The following is a 20423-nucleotide window of genomic DNA, read 5'->3' as shown; positions in this document are numbered from 1 at the left end:
ATTAAATAAATAATCAAATATTATATCGTTGAATACCATTATCAAAAATTAAGAAATGTAATTAACTAATATTATTTATATTAATATATATACATTTTAATATATATGTTTATCTTTTTATATATATTTATGTGTTTTATATTTATTAATATATATGATTTTTTATAATTAAATTATTAAAATATGTTTTTAATATAATAATAAGTAAAATAAGGGAAAAAACTATAATTCATGAAAATGGAAACATTAGAAAAGGCAAAAAAAATCAAAATAAAAGAGTTAAATAAAAAGAAATAAAATAAAAACAAAAAGAACAGTAACTAATAAAAATGGTGAAGTTACTAAATAACCCATAATAAGACCTCAACCAATCACTTTACAAATAAATAAATTTAAATAATAATAATAAAATAACAAAATTTGCATTCCCAATATTAAACTATAGATAAACTATAGAAATTTTTGGTCAAATACAAACTAATACACAGTCAAAGGCAAAATTGATGCATAATAACATGCCTTTGGGCAGGGATAATAACAAAAGTTAAGATTTGGAAAAAAAATTAGCCAAAGCACCAACAAAAACTCCAAAACTTAGTGTTCCAAAACTTAGAAAGAAAGAAAAAAAAAAATGGGACAGATTGCTTCTTTATCTTGTTGATGTATTCAGCCCTTTCCCTGTAAAGCCTCCTCGACAAACTCCTCACTAAATAGATTATCCCAATAGCTAGCTCCCAACTCCTCCACAAACCTCTAGCTAAATAGATTATCCCAAGAGCTAGATGCCAGAATATCTACATAAATTTCTCTATTGTCTTTAAAAGCCTCGCATTCTAAAATGAAATAACCATATGGCTAAATAAATTATCCCAAAAACTAGTTACCAAAATATCTACATAACTTTCCTTATTGCATTTAAAAATTTCACATTCTAAAATAAAATATTTTTAAAAAAACAAAAGTCACATTTTAAAATAACCTATAACACTGTTTTGTTTGTTCAATCGAAAATCTAACTTGGTGGATGCAATTTTATACTTCCTCCAATTTAATATGATATATTATATATATAATTTTAGTAGATATGTCGTCGTGATGAGGTGTGACACAGAATCTCCCCAGTTCGTTCAATGATCTATAACCTTGTCGGTGCAATTTTATACTCCATTTTAATATGGTATACTATCTGTTTATTTATAGTAATTCATTCACTAGGGTAGATCTGTGACGTGTAACAGAGTCTCCCTCCGTTCAATCCAAACTCTTAACTCTATTGATGCAATTTTATACTCCCCCCATTTGAATATGATATATTACTCTTTTTTTCTAAGGTAGTATTTATGGAATTAGGGATAGAATTTGATGGTAGACTGTTTGTTATGGGGTGATTTGCTTGTTAAATATAGGTAAAAAGATTATAAACCTGTAATTTTTTCTGGTTGAAACTGTAAACACTAATCGAGAGACGTTAAAACTGTCAGATTTCACGAATAAATTTGTTTTGAAATTCCAACCCTACAAAAGATAAATCTTCATTCAATACCAACTCTAACTAAAAAGATGCAAACCCTAACTAAAAAATACAGTTTTATACTCCCCATTTGAATATAATATATTATGTTTTTTCTTGTAACTATAGTAATTTGTTCATTGGGATAGATCTTCTTTGTGGCAGTATCTTGTATTGCAATTTATGGATTTATAAAAGAAAAAACCAATGATCATCTCACTTCAAAACTTAGATAGTCATTTTGAAGCGTGGTCAGATTTAATTAATTCTTTTAGTTAAGACTTACAACGAATTCGACTAGAAATTGAAACAATGACATTTTGACTTATTTTGAAGTCTAATTAATTTTTGAAAATATTTAAAAGGGCTATGAATGAAAATATCCTAACCATTCAGAATGAGTTCTTTTGTGAGGTTAATAAATTTAATTTTTTAAATTGTGATTTAAAATTTTAATTAATTATTTTGCGAAAGAATTGAAAAAAGAAAAGTATGAGCAATAGATCATAATTAAGTTGAAGGAAATAAAAAAACAAGATGTGGAGTTAATAAACTATGTCTTTCCCGTGAAAGTCATAAGGTCGGTCCCTATTGTTGCTCCCCCCTCCTTGGGTAGGTACTGAAGCCTTGTTGAGACTGTAAATAATAAGCTAATTCATAAGTGAAAACTATGATCCTTCCTTGGTGTCATAAGTGGGTCCTTGGCTATTATATACTGCTCCATCCTTCCATATTCTCGAAAAAGGGAAAGGACAATGGCACTTCTTGTGATTCAAAATCATAATAAATTAATAATAAAAAGATAAAATAAAAGTAAAGTTTTTAGGTAGAAATTATATAATAAGAAAATTATTGATGTGTTTCGAATTAATAAGTATAGTTTATTATCAGGACCAAATGCAGAAACAGATTATGACAAAAATTTAAATAGAGAACACTATAAAAACCAAAATTTCACGTAACAACTATATTTAAACAATAAAATTTAAATATAATATTAATTTATCAATATATTAAAAAAAATATTATAACAAATAGTTTTTGAAAAATAATATTATTTTTTATTAAAAAAATTAAATTCATATTAAAAATTAAATTATTAACTTTAAATTTTATAAATTTTCTTCTCCAAAAAATAATATTAAAAAATACAACAAAACCAAAAAAAATATTTATATAATATAAAAAATACAAACAATCAAATAAAAAAACACAATAAATTAAAATTTTAAATATATATAATATACAAAATTGGAAATAATTAAATAAAAAAACAAGATAAATTAAATTTTCAATTAAAAACTAGTCGAAAGCAATAAAATTAATACACGCGCGTTATATTTGATATTGGTCCCTTGCAACAAATGCGGAGCGAGATGACAGAGCAAGTTCCTGGCAAACGCACTCTCATTTTAAGGAAATAAATATTTGTCATATTCTCTTGAGTGGTTGGCATTATGTTCCGGGCAATTCTTCGGTCTGGATAGACTAATTCTTTAACGTTTGCAGGTGGCATGATATCTGGATATTTGTCAATGTTTTGAAATTAAAAGAAATTATGTTATTTTTTAATGTTTGAAGTTAAAAAAAATTATTATTATTATTATAGGTTATGGAAATTCTGGTTATGTTTAGAGAAAATTTGTAAAGATTTTTTGAAATCGAAGTTACAGTTGTTAAACTTCAAAATTTTAGGTGTTCTAGGCATTTTTTATGGTGTTGAATCTATTTCCACCATCACAAACACTGCCTCTACAAGATTTTTTGAAATTTTTTTGCCTGGATTCTGGCCACTTTTGGCCGTCTCGGCAATTCCTCCACCTCAATAGACGACTCCATTAACATTTGCAAGTGGCATGATATCTAGACACTTGTCAATGTTTTGAAGTGAAAAGAAATTATGTCATTTGCCAATGTTTGAAATTAAAAAAAACTATTATTATTATTATACGTTATGATTAAGTCATATATTAAATTGGTATATAATATTTTTTTGTTTTTTTGTTTGTAAGACAAGGGATTCATTTCGGTATAATAATTTGATTGCTAAATTTACAAAAATATACATATTCTACCTCTCTAGTTTTAAACAAATAACCTTTTTAAAAAACGCATGCCATTAAACTCACTCAATAATTAAAAAAATAAAATAAACACTTCTCATAATTCTAACAACCCATTTAAATATAAGAACATGCCACTTGTTAATGTTCAAAATTAAAAGAAAATAAAACACTCCCTCATGCATGATTCCAACGACTCAATATAACATGATAAATATTTCTTTCCTAGCAGCTTCTTGGGGTTCCTTAAAAGGGGCAATGCTGAAGGAATGAATTAAAGTTCACCCCGAACTTGTTGGCCATCTACCTATAGATATAATTAAATTACATTAAAAATTAAAAATATTAATAATAATTTTTATTTTTGATTTTTTATTAAAATATTAATAAATTATAATAATATTGGTTAAGAAGAAATCAAATATGTTGTATGGATTTTATTTATTTGTAACATAAGTCCTTTTAAATTTGAGACAGTCAAAAATACATGTTTTAATCATTAACAATTTTTTTATTATTTAATTATTTAATTGAAACTTTTTAATATAATTAATGCATATTTTATTTATTTGTAACATAAGTTCTTTTAAATTTGAAAGAGTCAAAAATACATGTTTTAATCATTAACGATTTTATTATTATTTAATTGAAATTTTTTAATGTAATTAAAATACATTAATGTAATTAATAATGAAGCAAATGTAATAAATAATTTTTATACAACAATATTCGCATGATAGTTACTATATAGTGTAATTATTAATATATAATATAATAAATAAATTTTATATAACAATATTTATATGATAATTACTACGTAGTGTAATCATTATTATATAATAATAATAAATTATAGAACATGTTATTTATTTATTACATTACGATAATTCACTTAATAATATATTTTAGGTATATTATAATATGTATTGGCTATAAATATTTTTCAAATTTAAAAATATTATTTAAATTTGATGAATTTTTTTGAAATTACTAGCAAGAATCAACACTTTGATAACTTTTATTTCTATGTAAAAGTGTTTGTTTGCTATGGGACAAACCTCTTATTAGGAATTTATACTTTATATTTGAGGAGGGTTTTTAAATTTTCAAAAAGTTTATCCACATTAAATCTAAAGAACCTTAAATCTTCTTAAATTTGATTTGAACATCACTATCAATTTAAGGGAAATTTATTTAAAATTGATTTTGTATCACATTCTATTTCCAAATTTAGATAGAGTTACTAGATTTTCAAGAGTTTGTCTACATGAAATTTGAGGGACCTTAAATTATAGTAACATCATTTGATTTAAGGAGGTTGCTCAAAATTGATTGAATAGAACCTCGTTTTATTTGAGAGGGTTATTGTCACACGATTTAATTGCTTAAATCCCATTACATTCAATTATCAATCTGGGTCATAAATTTAGAAACAACAACATTATATGTGTAGAACTAGTACATAAACGAGTATAGATTTATCTTAAGGACAAATCTACCAAGAGTCGAGAAGGGTCAAATCTCATTATATGCAATTCTTATTTTAGAATGCAAAACTTAAAAAAAAAGATTTACACCCCTCTCTCTCTCTCTCTTTATATATATATACAGAGAGAGAGAGAGAGAGAGAGAGAGAGAGAGAGAGAGAGAGTTCTAAAATATATTAGTCGATATAGTTTATAAACTATATTATTTGACATAGATATCAAAATATTTTACTTATTACTGGAAGAGTGAAAGTGAAATATCAACCGACATCGTACATGAACCGATGGTTAAGAATCTTGGGGAGGAAGGAGAAGCTAGGGTTGGAGTTGAATACATGGTTTTGGATTCAGGGTACCATGGCGGGGAGCGCAAGGGGGAGTGCTGCTCCCTCCTACAACCATGAAGTCTTAGGAGGGAGTCAGGACGCGGGAAAGAAACATTTCAAAAAACCACTGGACAAGATCTCAAAAACACAAAGTCAGGGGACATCTGGAAGAAGCGGAGATCAGGATCAAGAAGGGAATCAACAGGAAATGAGAAAAGAAAAGGGGAATGGAGGAAATAGTGAAAGACCGGCTTCCAGTAAGACCACTGGAGTCTGCAAGCCCAAGTCAGGCATTATTCCATGGGTCATATTGAGCGACCCAACGATACAAGCTCATAGAGATCATATGACGGAGCATGCAATCATATGCAAGTTCATGGGGTTATGGCCGACGGAGAGGGTGTTACATGTCTGGATAAGGAGCCATTGGAAGCCAAAGGGAGAAATACATCTGGGTTCTAAGGGCTTTTTCATAGTAGTGTTCACAAGCCTAGAGGACAAGGATAGAGTGTTTGAAGGGGGGCCCTATTTCTATGCTGCAGCAGGGCTCTACATGTAGCCATGGATGATGAACTTTGTCCCAGAACGTGAAACATTCACATCAGTATTGGTTTGGATTAGACTATATTCCCTTCCTCTGGATTATTGGCTGCCAGAATCTTTGAAAACCATAGGCAACAAGCTGGGACATTTTCTAAAGATCTCAGAGGCAACTCTGAAAGGAAGATATACCTCCTTTGCCCGAATATGTGTGGAAATGGATCTATCTAGAGCCCTTCCAGAAGCGATCATTTTAGAAGTATATGATGAAGAATGGGTGCAGACAGTGGACTATGAACACATACCATTTAGATGTCGCAAATGCCATGAACATGGGCATCTATATAGAGATTTCCCCACAATCAATAGGGAAGATAACTAGAAAACCACTGTGGAGAGAGATCACGAGGGTTTCACCAAAGTCGGAAGTAAAGGAAAAGGGGGTAAGCATCCATACAAGAAGGCAAATGAGGACAGACATACAAGACAAAACAACTTCAAGATCCTGGAGGAAGAAGAGGGGAATAAGGAGATAATCCAGGACATGGAGAATGCAACAAAGGAATAGGATAAGGTAGCTGACATGGAGGATATCACAGTAGGGACCAGGAAATGACTCCAAGTGAAGCAGGAACAGAGGACCATGAGTTATAGGAGATCCTGGATAGGGAAAATCTGGATCTAGAGAAATTTCTGGAACAAGGAAAAAACATAGGGGTGGACTCCCTGCCAAAAGAGGACTATGATAGAGTACAACAACTCTTTCTCTGGAGGTCACAAGTGAAGGGAGCTGGAGTCAAAAGAAATCATGAAAGCTAGGAGCCAAGCGGGGTCAAGATGATGGAGAATTCTCAGGAACAATCTCCAAAGAACTCGGGTAGGAAAAGAGGAAGAAAGAGACAGAATGAATTGTTGAACGAATGTGGAAAACTGTTGATCAACTCAGGTAAGATGAAAGATCTTACCAGTTATTCCTTTACTAACCTTTCTTAATGAAGTTCACAACCTAGAACATTAGAGGAATAGGGAATAGGAGGAAACAAAGAAATCTTAGTAACAGAATGAAAGAAGAAAAACCAGACATGGTTTTCATTCAGGAGACAAAATGTTCGATGGAAAAGATAAGAGATATTCATAATAAGTGGTTATTTAAATATGAGTATTTAGAGGTTAAGGAAAATCACTCGATAGGGGGGATTCTCACCTTGTGGGACCCACAGAAATTTGGAATTCTGGATGCTGAAGCATCCAGGAACTATCTCTCCCTGATATGTCAACCTGTAGGGGACAAGGAGATATACATGATTACAAATGTTTATGGACCTCAAAAGCAAGCAAACAAACTCAAGCTTCTCACTTCCTTGGAGGAACTAAGAGTGAGACATCCCATCTTGCCCTGGATCATTGTAGGAGATTTCAATATGATAAGATCTCTTTCGGAAAAAAAAGGAGGTACTAGACAGCTAGGCAGCGACTCCATGGCCTTCCAGAACTTCATTATGAACATGAGGCTAGTGGACACTGAGACAATTAATGGAACCTTCACTTGGAACAACAAAAGGGGAGGGTCTCATCAAGTTGCTTCCAAACTCGATAGGTTCATGATTTCAGAGGACCTCTTTCTCTCAGGACCTGCCATGACAGCCTCCATTCTTCCCTTTGGAGGATCAGATCATTGGCCTATATAGCTAGAAGCTACCTTTATGGGCACTCCGAGAAACAAACCTTTCAGGTTTGAAAATGCCTGGCTCTCACACCCTAATTTCACTAATTATGTTGATAAATGGTGGAGAGAGGAGTTGAATATTCAGGGCACAAAAATGTATATGCTCCAGCAGAAACTTAAGCATATCAAATCCCGTCTTAAATTTTGGAACAAAAATGAATTTGGAGACATCTTCAAAGCCAAAAGAGAAATTGAACTGAAGCTCCAGGAGATCAATCAGATCAACATCACAGATGGCTTCACCAAAGAGTGGCAAAAATTAACTAACTCTCTGTAGGAAGAATGGGAGGATCGATGCTTACAAGAAGAAATTTTCTGGAGGCAGAAATCAAGGATACAATGGATCAAAGAGGGAGAAAGAAATACAAAATTCTTCCACAAAACCACTATGGCTCACAGGGCAGACAACAGAATCACAAAAATCAAAGATTCTCAAGGCATTGAGCTTGTTTCTCACAATGATATGGAATCGGTCCTTGTGCAACACTTCTGCAAAATTGCAAAGGAGCCACTGGAGGATAGATATAGGTTCATTGATCATTTCACTCGGTACATCCCTCAACTGGTCACCAGAGAGGACAACCAAAATCTCAACAACCCAGTATCAGAAGGGGAGGTCAGTGAAGTGATAAATGAAATGCAGAGTGGAAAAGCACCAGGCTTCGATGGATTCAATGTAGACATCTTCAAAGCCTGTTGGGAAACTAGCAAACATGACATCCTCAAGGTTGTGGAAGACTCAAGAAGATCCAAAAAATTTTGAAGGCTCTAATGAATCATTCATAGCTCTGATTCCAAAGCAGGAAAACGCCATGACTCCGGATGGGTTTCGGCCCATAGCCTTATGTAATGTGGTGTATAAAATTATCTCCAAAGTTATAGCCAATCGACTCAAACCACTTCTACCCTCTCTCACATCGGAGTAGCAAACAGGATATGTGGAGGGAAAACAAATCCTCAACAATATCATCTAAGCTCATGAGGTAGTACCCTCTCTTAAAAACAACAAACAAGCTGGTATGATCATTCAGTTGGACCTCGCGAAAGCCTATGACAAATTGAGCTGGGCTTACATAAGAGCAATTCTAAAATCCTATGGTTTTGATCAGAATTGGATAAGATGGGTCATGGCTTTAGTTACCTCAACCAATTTTTCCATACTGCTTAATGGAGCTCCATCAAGGACCTTCACTCCCTCTAGAGGGCTCAGACAAGGAGACCCGCTTTCACCATTCCTCTTCGTCCTTATGATGGAAGGGCTAGGTAGAGCGATTAAAATGGCAAATGTTGAAGGAAGAATTCAGGGTATCAAACTCACTGTGGATGGAGAGGCAAACACTCATCAACAATTTGTCGATGACACAATGTTGCAGGGCATACCTACAGTCAGGGAGGCCAAAGCAATCAAAAGCATATTAAATGACTTTGCTATGGCAGCAGGCACTGAGGTAAGCCTTCACAAGTCCAAAGTTTTTTTCTTTAACACTAATATTGCTATTCAGAGAAATATTACCAGAATTCTTGGATTTCAAAGAGAACAGTTACCTTCCAAATATCTTTGCATTCTCCTTACTGACAAACCGCTAAGCAAGAAAGTGTGAGAACCAATTTTAAATAAACTTCAGGACAAGATCAGAAAATGGACATGTTGATCACTAAATCTGGCAGGGTGCCTTGTGCTCACATAGGCAGTCTTGCAGGCCATTCCCATTTTTATGTTTTTAGCTCTTCTAGCTCCTCAAGGTATTAAGCAGCAAATAAGAAGCATACAAAGGGACTTTCTGTGGGGCAGAGGGGAGGAGAAAAAGAAGTGGGCTTTAGTAGCCTGGGACAAGCTTTGCAAGCCCAAGAGCCATGGTGGATTGGGGCTTCATGATCTTGAGACCCTCAACAGAGTTTCGAGAGCCAAGCTTTGGTGGAGATGGATTAAGGAACCGAATGCCCCCTGGGCTAAGCTTTGGAAACAAAAATATGCCAAGCACTGGCAGGAGAAGGATCACATTAGAATGTCAGGGAAAATTAGGGGCTCCCATATTTGGAACCTTGCCTGGGATAATAAAAACATTGTTCAACACCATTGTTTTTGGGAAATTCGAGCAGGGGATCTTGCTCGATTTTGGGAGGACAACTGGCAACAAGAACCCAACCTTTATAGGGATGAATTTGCAGATCTCAAAAGTGACACAGAAAACAAAGGTATGGTTCTGGTAAAAGACTTCTGGGATCAGGGAAGGAATAATGGAAAATGGAGGGAGTGGAAGGATCTTGGATACAGTGATGAAAACCAGCTGAAGACCAAGGCAGAATCCATCACCCAGGAGCTAGAGCATAGAATTATTCTTGTCTCTTCCTCAATGGATCAATTAGGATGGGGTAAGAACACTGAAGGCAACTTTAACCTCAAAGATGCCAAACAGGAAGTCACAGGATTTAACTATGTGAATCCTGATCAGATCTGGAAGAAACTTTGGCAAAGTCCGTATTGGATGAAGATAAAGCTTTTCATCTGGCTAGTGCATCAAAATAAGATGTTAACTTGGGAGAATCTCCTCAAGAAAGGCTTCATTGGTCCTTCCAAGTGTTACCTTTGTGGCGCTCATGAGGAGACAGTTGAACACCTTCTCAACCTTTTTCCTTTCACTTCAAAGGTGTGGGATTGAGTGGCGGCTATTTTTAGACAAACTGATAGGGATAGTATCATCATATCCAACACTCTAAAGAACTGGAGGAAGAACTTCTCAGAGAATGAGATAGTTAATAAAGCCTGGATTATGGTTCTAAGTTTTATCATCTAGAATGTGTGGAAAGAACGCAACAGTCAAATCTTCAAAAACAAATCAAACAAGCCCCAACATATAATTGAGCAAATTTTGAGGCAGCTCAAAGACACAGTAAGAAGCTTGCTGAGGACCCTTCCTAAAGATCCTCCCCTGCCCCATGAGGAGAGAATTTTACTTCACTTGGGTCTCCAGTCTATCAATCCTCTGGGAATAATGAAGGCATTGAGCCTTATAAACAAGTGTACTACCATTTGGAAGCCTCCTCCTTATGGTTTCTTAAAGGTTTACATTGATGGAGCAGCTAAGGTTAACCCAGGTTTAGCGGGCTTTGGGGGTGCCATAATAGACGATCAGGGACAAATACAGATAATCTTCCATGGCCACTTGGGGAAGGCCACAAAAAACATGGCTGAGCTCATGGCATTAGAGAAATGCTTGGAAATCCTGGTGAATTCAAGTTTACACAATGTTGTAATTGAAGCATATTTGGAATTAATTATTAGAGCTACTAAGAAAATCAGTAATGGAACCTCTCTAGATAAAGTGTCGAAGCATTGGAAGCTCTTGCAGGTTTTTTACCACATCTATTCTCACCTGCGAACCCTTAAAACTGTAAGATTTGCTCATGTGAAAAGGAAGGCTAACATGTCAGCGGATTTTTTGGCGAATGAAGGAGTCACAAATAGGGACAAGGATTCTAGGGATACCTGGGATTTGCTTCCCCTAGGTAAATTACAGGAGGACTATCTCTATCAGGCTACCTAGGATATGGAACAATGGATTAATAGGTTGGATCAAAGGGACCCTGAAGAACAGCAAGAGGTTGGAGAACTCCACACAATCTAACCTGCCCTGGTTCAGTTTTTTTCCAAAGTCTGGATTCCCTTCGTTTGAATGATGAAAGGTTTGACTCGAATAGCTCCATTGGATGGGGTAGCCCTCGTCATTTGGCTTAGGTGGTGGTTGACAAAGAATCCAGGTGAACGGGATTAACTCAAGTACTGACCGCTGGACAAAATTAAGGGACAACATGTGACGAAAGGACGTGTTTTGTTTTTCCGTGAGTCAACTGGTCCAATACCGCAAGCGGTATATCGGGCGGGGTCTAAATGGTTTTTGATTTTTCTGTGTTTGGCTCCAATTCCACTCTTTGAGTGATGCATGGCGGAGTGAGGTGAGAGAAAACTGCCCCCATTGGGCGGTTAACTCACACGCTTCTCGTCCTTCCGATATCCACGATGACCGTTGGATCTTCATCTGTGGATCAATGGTGGTGATTGTTTGTGCATTTTGGTCAGACCCGAAATATGTTTAGAGTGTTATGCTTTTAACTTCTATCAGGTCCATTTGTCAGTTTTCAGGTTGGCCTGTGGTGGGTCCTCTTGTGAACCCATGACAAGTTATGGGCTTGCCCTCCATGGTTTTCTAGGCTCATTTGTTGCACGACAGCACTGCCAGATGACCTTGTGCTCTGTTTGGTGGTTCTCCCTGGATTTCCGGTTTAGGTTTCTCTTAGTTTTGGGTGATTGGTTTGGCTTGGCCTGCCCGGCTGACTGTTGAATGCTCACAGAGTGGGTGTGTGGCTCCTTGTAAATTATGTATATTTGGCTAAGTTTAATAGAAGGTCCTACTCTTACCTGATAAAAAAGAAATAAAGTGAAATATCAACCAACCATGTAGAATGAAAATGAAATATCAACGTTGATTGTTGTGTTAATCGATTTTTAATTGTTTATTTATATGCTTATTAAATTAATTTATTTTTTTTCCGACAATAGTAAAAATTACTTACACATGGCCCTCATACTAGATTGTAGAACGAGCCTCTCGACTCAATAATTTGCAGGCTATAAAATAAATTTTACAATCTAATGCTCTAAGACATGCGCTAGCAACAAAGTTCAATCAAAATGGAGATTAAAAGGCTACAAAGGTTTATTGGATCATTAATATTATGTTTTCAAGAGAATTTTGTGAGTTTCAGTCACAATCCTTTGTTTAGCATCAAAGGCATCAAATGGCTTTATGATTCCTTGAGAATCACGTTCATTCCTCAATCTTCAGTGCCTACCTTTTGTAGATGGAATCCACACTTTGTAATTAAAAGATAAAATTCAATCAAGCAAAAGGTAAAAGGCTACATAGGTTTTTTGAATCACTGGGCTTATGTTAATGAGAGAAATTTATGAGCTTCAGTCACAATATTGTTTTCAACATCAAAAGTATCAAATATTTTTGCAATTCATTGAAAATCACTTTCGTTCGTCAACCTTCTATGCCTAACCTCTATTGGAAATCCAAACTTTTGAACTGAAGTACATATGAAATTTCAAGGACTAAAAAGACACTAAATTAAAATATTGATATATTGAAAAAAATAGCAATAAAATTCTATCTAATTAGCTAATTTAACTAGGAAATAAATGAGTTTGCAACACAAACTAGGCATGGGGCCCTACCTATTGACTTGTGATGCAAAAGAAAATATAGTATAAGTATTTTTCTATGCAATAAAACTCAAAACAAACATCATTTGTATTAAGAGAGGAACACATGGGTTCACATTACAATTATAAATATGATCTATGTAGACTCAACATGGATCCACATATGCATTACCATTAATCTACAATATAGACCAACATACAACTTTCATATTAGAATGTTTGAACAACTTTGCAATACACAAAATGACTACTTCCTTGACCAATCCCTTACTATTACAATCATTAGAATTTGACCTTTACATTCTACAAAGGTTATATAAGATAGGGGAGGGTGTGTCGAACCACGATTAGCTCTCAAGGACATAAAAACTTCTTAATTATTTACATCCCAAAAACAAAGTGGCGCATACTGCCATTGAAAAATAAGGCTCTTGCTAACATGGATAACCTCTTTTTTTTTTGAAACATGATAATTTTATGACATGACATGCATGCAAATATCCATGCCAATTTACAAAACTTCGAAATTAATTAACTATTCAACTATTGTTGTGTTTTATGCATTGTCACCTTGCATTTGAGCAGGGCATTGCTTACGAGCTAGTGCCTTACTTATCTAACCTAGGAGTAATCCAAGCAAAAATAATCCATCCTGATCCACCTAGCAACAAAACCCATGTGGTAGATTTGGGCCTAGGGATGCTTAGATATGACCACAAATGATTTAGGTTACTAAATGTACTAGGGTTATAAGATCTGGTACTTACATTAGAAAAAGCAATGTAACAAACCCCATATTATCCCTAGCCCTTAATTAGGGTAGAAGGAGGAAGCTACTCTAATGACCTGACCTCCAAAGCCCAATTATGGAAATGAGGTCTAAATTTTTTTCGGTCTTTTCGAAACATTTTCAAAGTCTAAAACCAACATAGTCATTGCCCTCATCTCGTATAGACATTTTCAATGATATGGAGTTTTTTTGAATTCGACTCCCAAATCAAAATATATGGTTGTTCAAAGATTTTCCTTCAGTGATGTTACTTCACTTGTTGACTCATCCATGCTGATGTCATGTATTAACCCCTTTTCTATATCCCACAAGGACCAACCTATAGAATATATATGAAATATACAATGTATGTAGGTGTCAGCCCTCTATAGCCATGTCACCCCAGTAATAAAATATTGAAGGGTTCGAATACAACTCCCTGTTGAAACTGTTGGGGACTACCTTCTGACTTACGCCACGACCTGGGAATAGGACAAGTGTCACATTTATTCGGGAATTTTGTGAGGTAAAATAACCAATATATGGATGACATGTGGCACAATAAGAAAGAAGCCATGTGGAGGGTGACATCACCTTGGTGGGAATGACCACTGACATCACCTCGACCCCTCGTCCCTGAAAATTTCTGATGGATATGGGTGGAACCCTACCGAGATTTAATCCTTAACGTGATGTAGCATGGTGGATCCCAACTCCACATAAATAAGGGACATGACCGCACACATTTGGCTAGAACCTGTTTAGTAGTGTTGAAATGGAAATATGCCACGTGGAGCTACCATGTAACACTGCTCCATTCTTCCCATGAATTTCAATGAGAGACTATAAGGAATACCACTGGATCTTATTCCCATGGTGATATGGTCATAGATGGATATATATATATATATATATATATATATATATATATATATATATATATATATATATATATATATATATATAAGTTTTATATGTTGGGCATGGTAAACCGTGTAACAAGGATAATACATAACCCGATATGAATGAGTTGGCAGTTGGGGTCATGCTGCCAAGTGTTGATGAGGTGGATATGACTTGGATATCCATGTGGGAACCACGTAGGAACCACCTAGTAGGTCTAGATGACATGGAACTATCTGATAGACCAATTTTTGAATGGGCATATTTTTGAGCTGAGATTTGGATTAAGACAATTTTTACACTGTTGGAAGGAATTTGACAAAAAAGCACAATGATGTCACCCATTTTCAGTTTTGAGAAAGTTGAAAAAGGTAAAAAAATTAGACCTCATTTCCATAACGAGAAATTAGAGTTTAGGTCATCATAGTAACTTCCTCCTTTTAGCCTTAGTAGGGGCTAGGGATAGTAGGGGGTATGTTACAAGCAAGCTCTAGCTTAAAGAACTCATTAAAAACAAGGGAAACCCATTGATTTTAAAAAAATCATGCCTGAAGATTGACTTATTAGACGTGCCACATCATCTAGACCTACCACACGGTGCCCATGTGGTTCCCACATGGCTATCTAATTTAGCCACCTCACCGCCACATGGTAGCATTACTTCAACTATCAACTCATCCATGCTGGTGTCATGTATTAACCCCTTTCTGTAGCCCCCATGGACCAACCTATAACATATATATGAAATATGCAATGTATGCAGGAGTGGGTCATCAATGGCCATGTCACCCCGAAAATAAAATATTTATGTGCTCCAATACAATTCCTTGTTGAAACTATCAGGAACTACCTTTTAATTTACATGAAAACATGGGAATAAGAAACATGCCACACATATTCAAGAATTTTGTGAGGGAAAATGTCCAGTAAATGGATGACATGTGACACACCTAGAAAGGAGCTAGGTGGAAGGTGACATCACCTTGGCAGGAATGGCTACTAACATCATCCCAAACCCTAGTCCGACAATTTCTGATGGAGTCGGGTGCAATCTTATCAGGCTTTAATCCCTGTGGTGATGTGGTATGGTGGGGCCCAACTCCAGAGACATAAAGGACATGACCACACACAATTGGCTAGAACCCGTGCAATAACATTGACATGGAAATATGTGATGTTGATATGCCACATAACCCCACTCCATTCTTCCCAAGAATTTGAATGAGAGAATGCAAGGAATACCACTGGATCTTTTTCCTAGGCTGAAGTGGCCATAAAATGGGCCCACACTTGTATATATATATATATATATATATATATATATATATATATATATATATATATATATATATATAAGTGTTATATGTTGGGTCGGGTAAACTGTGTAACAGGGATAATACGTAACCCAGTATGAATAAGTCGATAGTTGGGGTCATGTTGCCAAGTGTTGTTGACTTGGATCTAACTTGGATAGCCATGTGAGTGCCATGTGGGGACCACATAGAAACTACCTGGTAGGTCTAGATGACATAGCACTACCTAACAACCCAATCTTTGAATGGGAGTATCTTTTAATCTAAGATTCAGATTAAGACAAATTTTATATCGTTAGAAGTTTCTTGACAAATGAACACAATGATGTCATGCATTTTTAGTTTTAAGAAAGCCAAAAAAAGGTTAAAAAAAACAGACCTCATTTCCATAATGAGAAATTAGAGGTTGGTTCATCAGAGTAACTTACCCCTTCTACCCTTAGTAGGTGTAGAAATAAGGTGATAAAATTGTAATTGCCTAAGAAAATTAATTTAAAATCAAGAGACAAAATTCTACTCTATTGATCTGCGAAACTTAATTCACAGTTTAGAACAACATTTGTAAACATGCAATAATAAAAACCACAAATGCACAATATTTTTCTTGGGGAAACCAATTGGGAAAAACCCCTCAAGCCTCTTTGCATTAATTAGATGAATAGAGAATGTATTACAATTGCTTGCCTGCTCTAAGCTCAATTTGAAAGTGAATAACCTTTATCTCTACTTAATGAGAAGCTAAAACCCAGACTCAGTCAATTTCTGCTTCAACTTGATCCCTTATTTACTTGTGCAAATCTTGAGGAATTAGCCCCTATTTTTCAGGAATTTTTCCTCCAATTGATTGCACAATTCCCAAGGATTGATCATCTGACTGCATGCAACACCTGTACACTCAAATTCGTTTACAATTGCTTGTTACACTGCCTTGGAATCTCCACCACAGTTGAGGAAATCAAATTTCTTACATGCACTAGCTATTTTCAGTTGATTGATCAGTTAACTAGATGATCACTGAGTTATATTGTTGTCCCACTACATAATTGACCTTCCACTAGTTCTATCAATAGTTGGAACTAGTTTAATTGAACACAGTTGGAAATAACTGAACTGGATTACTAAAATTTAGCAATCACACATGCTTCACTGAACTCCAAGCCCTCTAACTCGAATTTACTAAGCTAACTAAGTGACAAGAGCCATGTCACCCCAGTTAGTTGCGCCCAAGTTATTTGTTGATTCACAAATTTCAAATTTACTCAATTTTACGAAGGCTAAGTCAAATTGAGCCTTTCTTGCTACACTTATCAACACTCCCTCTTAGCAAGAATGGGATTTTCAGCCACCCCTATCTAGCACCTGTGGAATTCGAACTTCCCTTTTGACAAGGCCTTTTTCAAGATGTCACCATGTTGTTCCTTTGACGGGATGTATTGTAGCAACATTATCTTCCTCTGCAAATGGTCCCGTAAATGATGGTACCAAATATCTATATGCTTGGATCAATCATGAAATACCATATTCTTAGAGATCTTGATAAACTCTTATTATTACAATAGATCAAAGTTGGATCCATCTCTTGACCAAATAGTCCCACAAGTATATTTCCCATATAGATCGCCTCACATGTTCCTTGACTTGCAGCCATGTATTCTTCTGTTGAGCTGAGCACCACATACCTATACTTCCTGTTGTACCAAAAAACCACTACGGAACCAACACTAAAAATTCCACTTGATGTGCACTTTGGGTCGGATGGACTCCCTACCCAATCTGCATCTCTGAAGCCACACAAATTCACTCTCTCTATTCGTTTGTACCATAATCCATACTGAGTAGTGCCTCTGAGGTACTGTAAAACATGCTTCGCTTCCTTCCAATACAATTTGGTTGGCCTAACCATAACTTGGCTCAATTGGTTGACTGCATAGGACATATCGGGTCATGTATTCACAAGATACATCAGTGAACCCAATAGTTGTTGGTAAATTGTAGCAACAACCTCTTCACTTGAAGTGGCATCCTCCTTCTCCAATTGGTCGCTAGTGTTGTCTTCATGGGCTCGCAACTCTCCATGCATAATCTCTATAGTATCTCAGTGGCATACTTGCCTTGAGAAACAAAAAATTCCCCATCAACTTGCCATACTTCCAGCCTGAGGAATTAGTGCATGAGACCCATATCTTTCATCTAAAATTCCCTGATCAACTACTCATCACCTATCAATATTAAATCATCAACATATTAAGAAATGATAATAAATCTACCTTCCACCAAAATATGACAAAGATTCACATTTTCTTCACTTTCAGTGAAGCTAAAACCAGTGAGATAACTATCGATCTGAGTGTACCAAGCTCGGGGTGATTGTTTGAGACCGTACAAAGCTCTCTTGATGCTGCACACATGAGAATCCCAATCAAATGCCTCAAAACCTTAATATGTTTTCTTGATGTACACTTCCTCCTTGATAACACCATTGAGAAATGTTGTTTTTACATCCATATGGTAGATCTTCCACCCCATCTGTGTAACCAGTGCAAGAATTAATCTAATGGATGAATACCTTGCTACATGAGAAAATGTTTCCTCATAGTCAATTCCCTCAACTTGAGAAAATCCTTTGGTCACAAATATGGCCTTGTACTTCTCTATTCTTCTATCTGATGCATGCTTAACCTTGAAGATCCATCTCGAACCTATAAATGATTTATCTATCACTGTTGAGACCACTTCCCAAACACTGTTCTTCATGATGGATTCATATTCTTCCACTATTGCATCAAACCAAACTAGTTTCTCAACTTCTTAAAAGAGGATGGCTTAGTCTCTACAAGTTCAATCATTAGAGCCATGTAGCTAGTGTACCTCTTAGGTGACCTCCTTTTCCTACACCAATTTGAAGGAGCACCCACATTCTCCCTCATATCCTGCACTAATTTATCAGTTTCCTTGGTTCTTTTTCTACCTTCTCTAGATGTTTCTGCTTGAATGGATGTCTCCACTATGCCTCCTCTTTTTTCCTCCATTTATTGCCACTCCACAACTTCCTGAGGCTCCTCCTTTGGAGCTAAAAGCTCCTCTTCTTGTGGGATCTGGTCAATCTCCTTCTCAAGATAGCATCACATCGCTTTCTCCTCATCAAACTTTACATCCCTTTGCACAGTTGTCATTCTGAGGGAATATAAGTACATACGATAATTGTGTGGAGTTTCGATGTAACCCACAAAAACTCCTAACTTTGTTGTCGACTCAAGTTTCTTCCTTGAATATTTATTGTTGACTCAAGTTTCTTCCTTGAATATTTGGAGACATGTAAAGTTACATATGTTAATTACAAGACTAAATAATATAAAGTGCAAATAAAAATAATTTCAACCATATAAATATTATTATATAAAATATCAAGTATTACAATATGAGTTTCCAACTTAATATCAGTTGGACTACAATTTACACATGAAATATTGTTTCATCATTTCAAAACATTATCATTGTGTTTCCAAAGCATTGCAAGTGAATTCACGAACTCTGAAGGCTTGACCATCAGTCTCTATGAGTGTGTCTTATGCAAGATATTGGCTCTAAGTGTATCACTAGACATATTCTCTTCTCTCTCTCATTTTTCATTTGTCACTCCAATGTTATTGTTCTCCTCTTTCTTCAATTGCTGCTTATTACCATCAATATTGAGTTCCTCTCCTGAAAATGAAAGAAGATATAATGCAGAGTATAAGACATGAAAGACGATGAATACTTGAATATAAAATAAAGTAAACTATAAAAACATTTATACGACATATACCTAAACATTCGATAGTGGCCATTATGCGGCTAGATGGAATGTATAAACAAAACGAATAAATCATCACCATAGAAAATAACACCTTAGGAACTTAGTATTCAACCTTCAACAAAACCTTAGGCACAATCATACCAACTAAGTTACATGTTAAAAATATTAGGCAATTGATAACTTGTGAAAAAAAATGGAAAAAAAAGAATCAGTATAAAAGATATCCTTATTGCTTGTTCTAAAAGAGTCATGTTCCTTAAATTTGGATATTATTTTTCCCACATTAAAAGTTCCTCGCTATTATGACCTATGTTTATAGGATCATGAGATTCATCCAACATCATATTGGATTGTGAAGACAAAATGATTCAACTTTCCAAGGTAAGTACCTCACTTGGTTGAATGAAGGTGCTAGCAGTGAGTAGTGTCAAAACCTTAGGGAAGCATAACACTAAGGCCTAAGAAATTATATCACCACTTGTCCACTGAAAGAAAAAATTCAATCCCACAATGGCCTCTAGGACTACATTTCATTGGATGGATATCACACTCTAAGAGATGATTGTCTAATACAATGAGAAGTGTACATATATTGTCATAATGCCCCTCACAGTCAGACCCTATAGTTGTGTCCTATAATATTAATCATATTATACTATTTAATTATAAATTATGACTATTAGATTATTATTAGTTTGAATAATTAGTCTGAAATTGTGTTTTTAGTATTTTTGTATACATGAAAATATTCTGAAAAAAAATG

This window comes from Pinus tabuliformis, chromosome X (assembly GCF_031772625.1).
Source record: "Pinus tabuliformis cultivar Carrire ecotype Pingquan chromosome X, CPIR1, whole genome shotgun sequence".
NCBI classification, from domain to species: Eukaryota; Viridiplantae; Streptophyta; class Pinopsida; order Pinales; family Pinaceae; genus Pinus; species Pinus tabuliformis.
Note: the sequence above shows the minus strand (reverse complement) of the source record.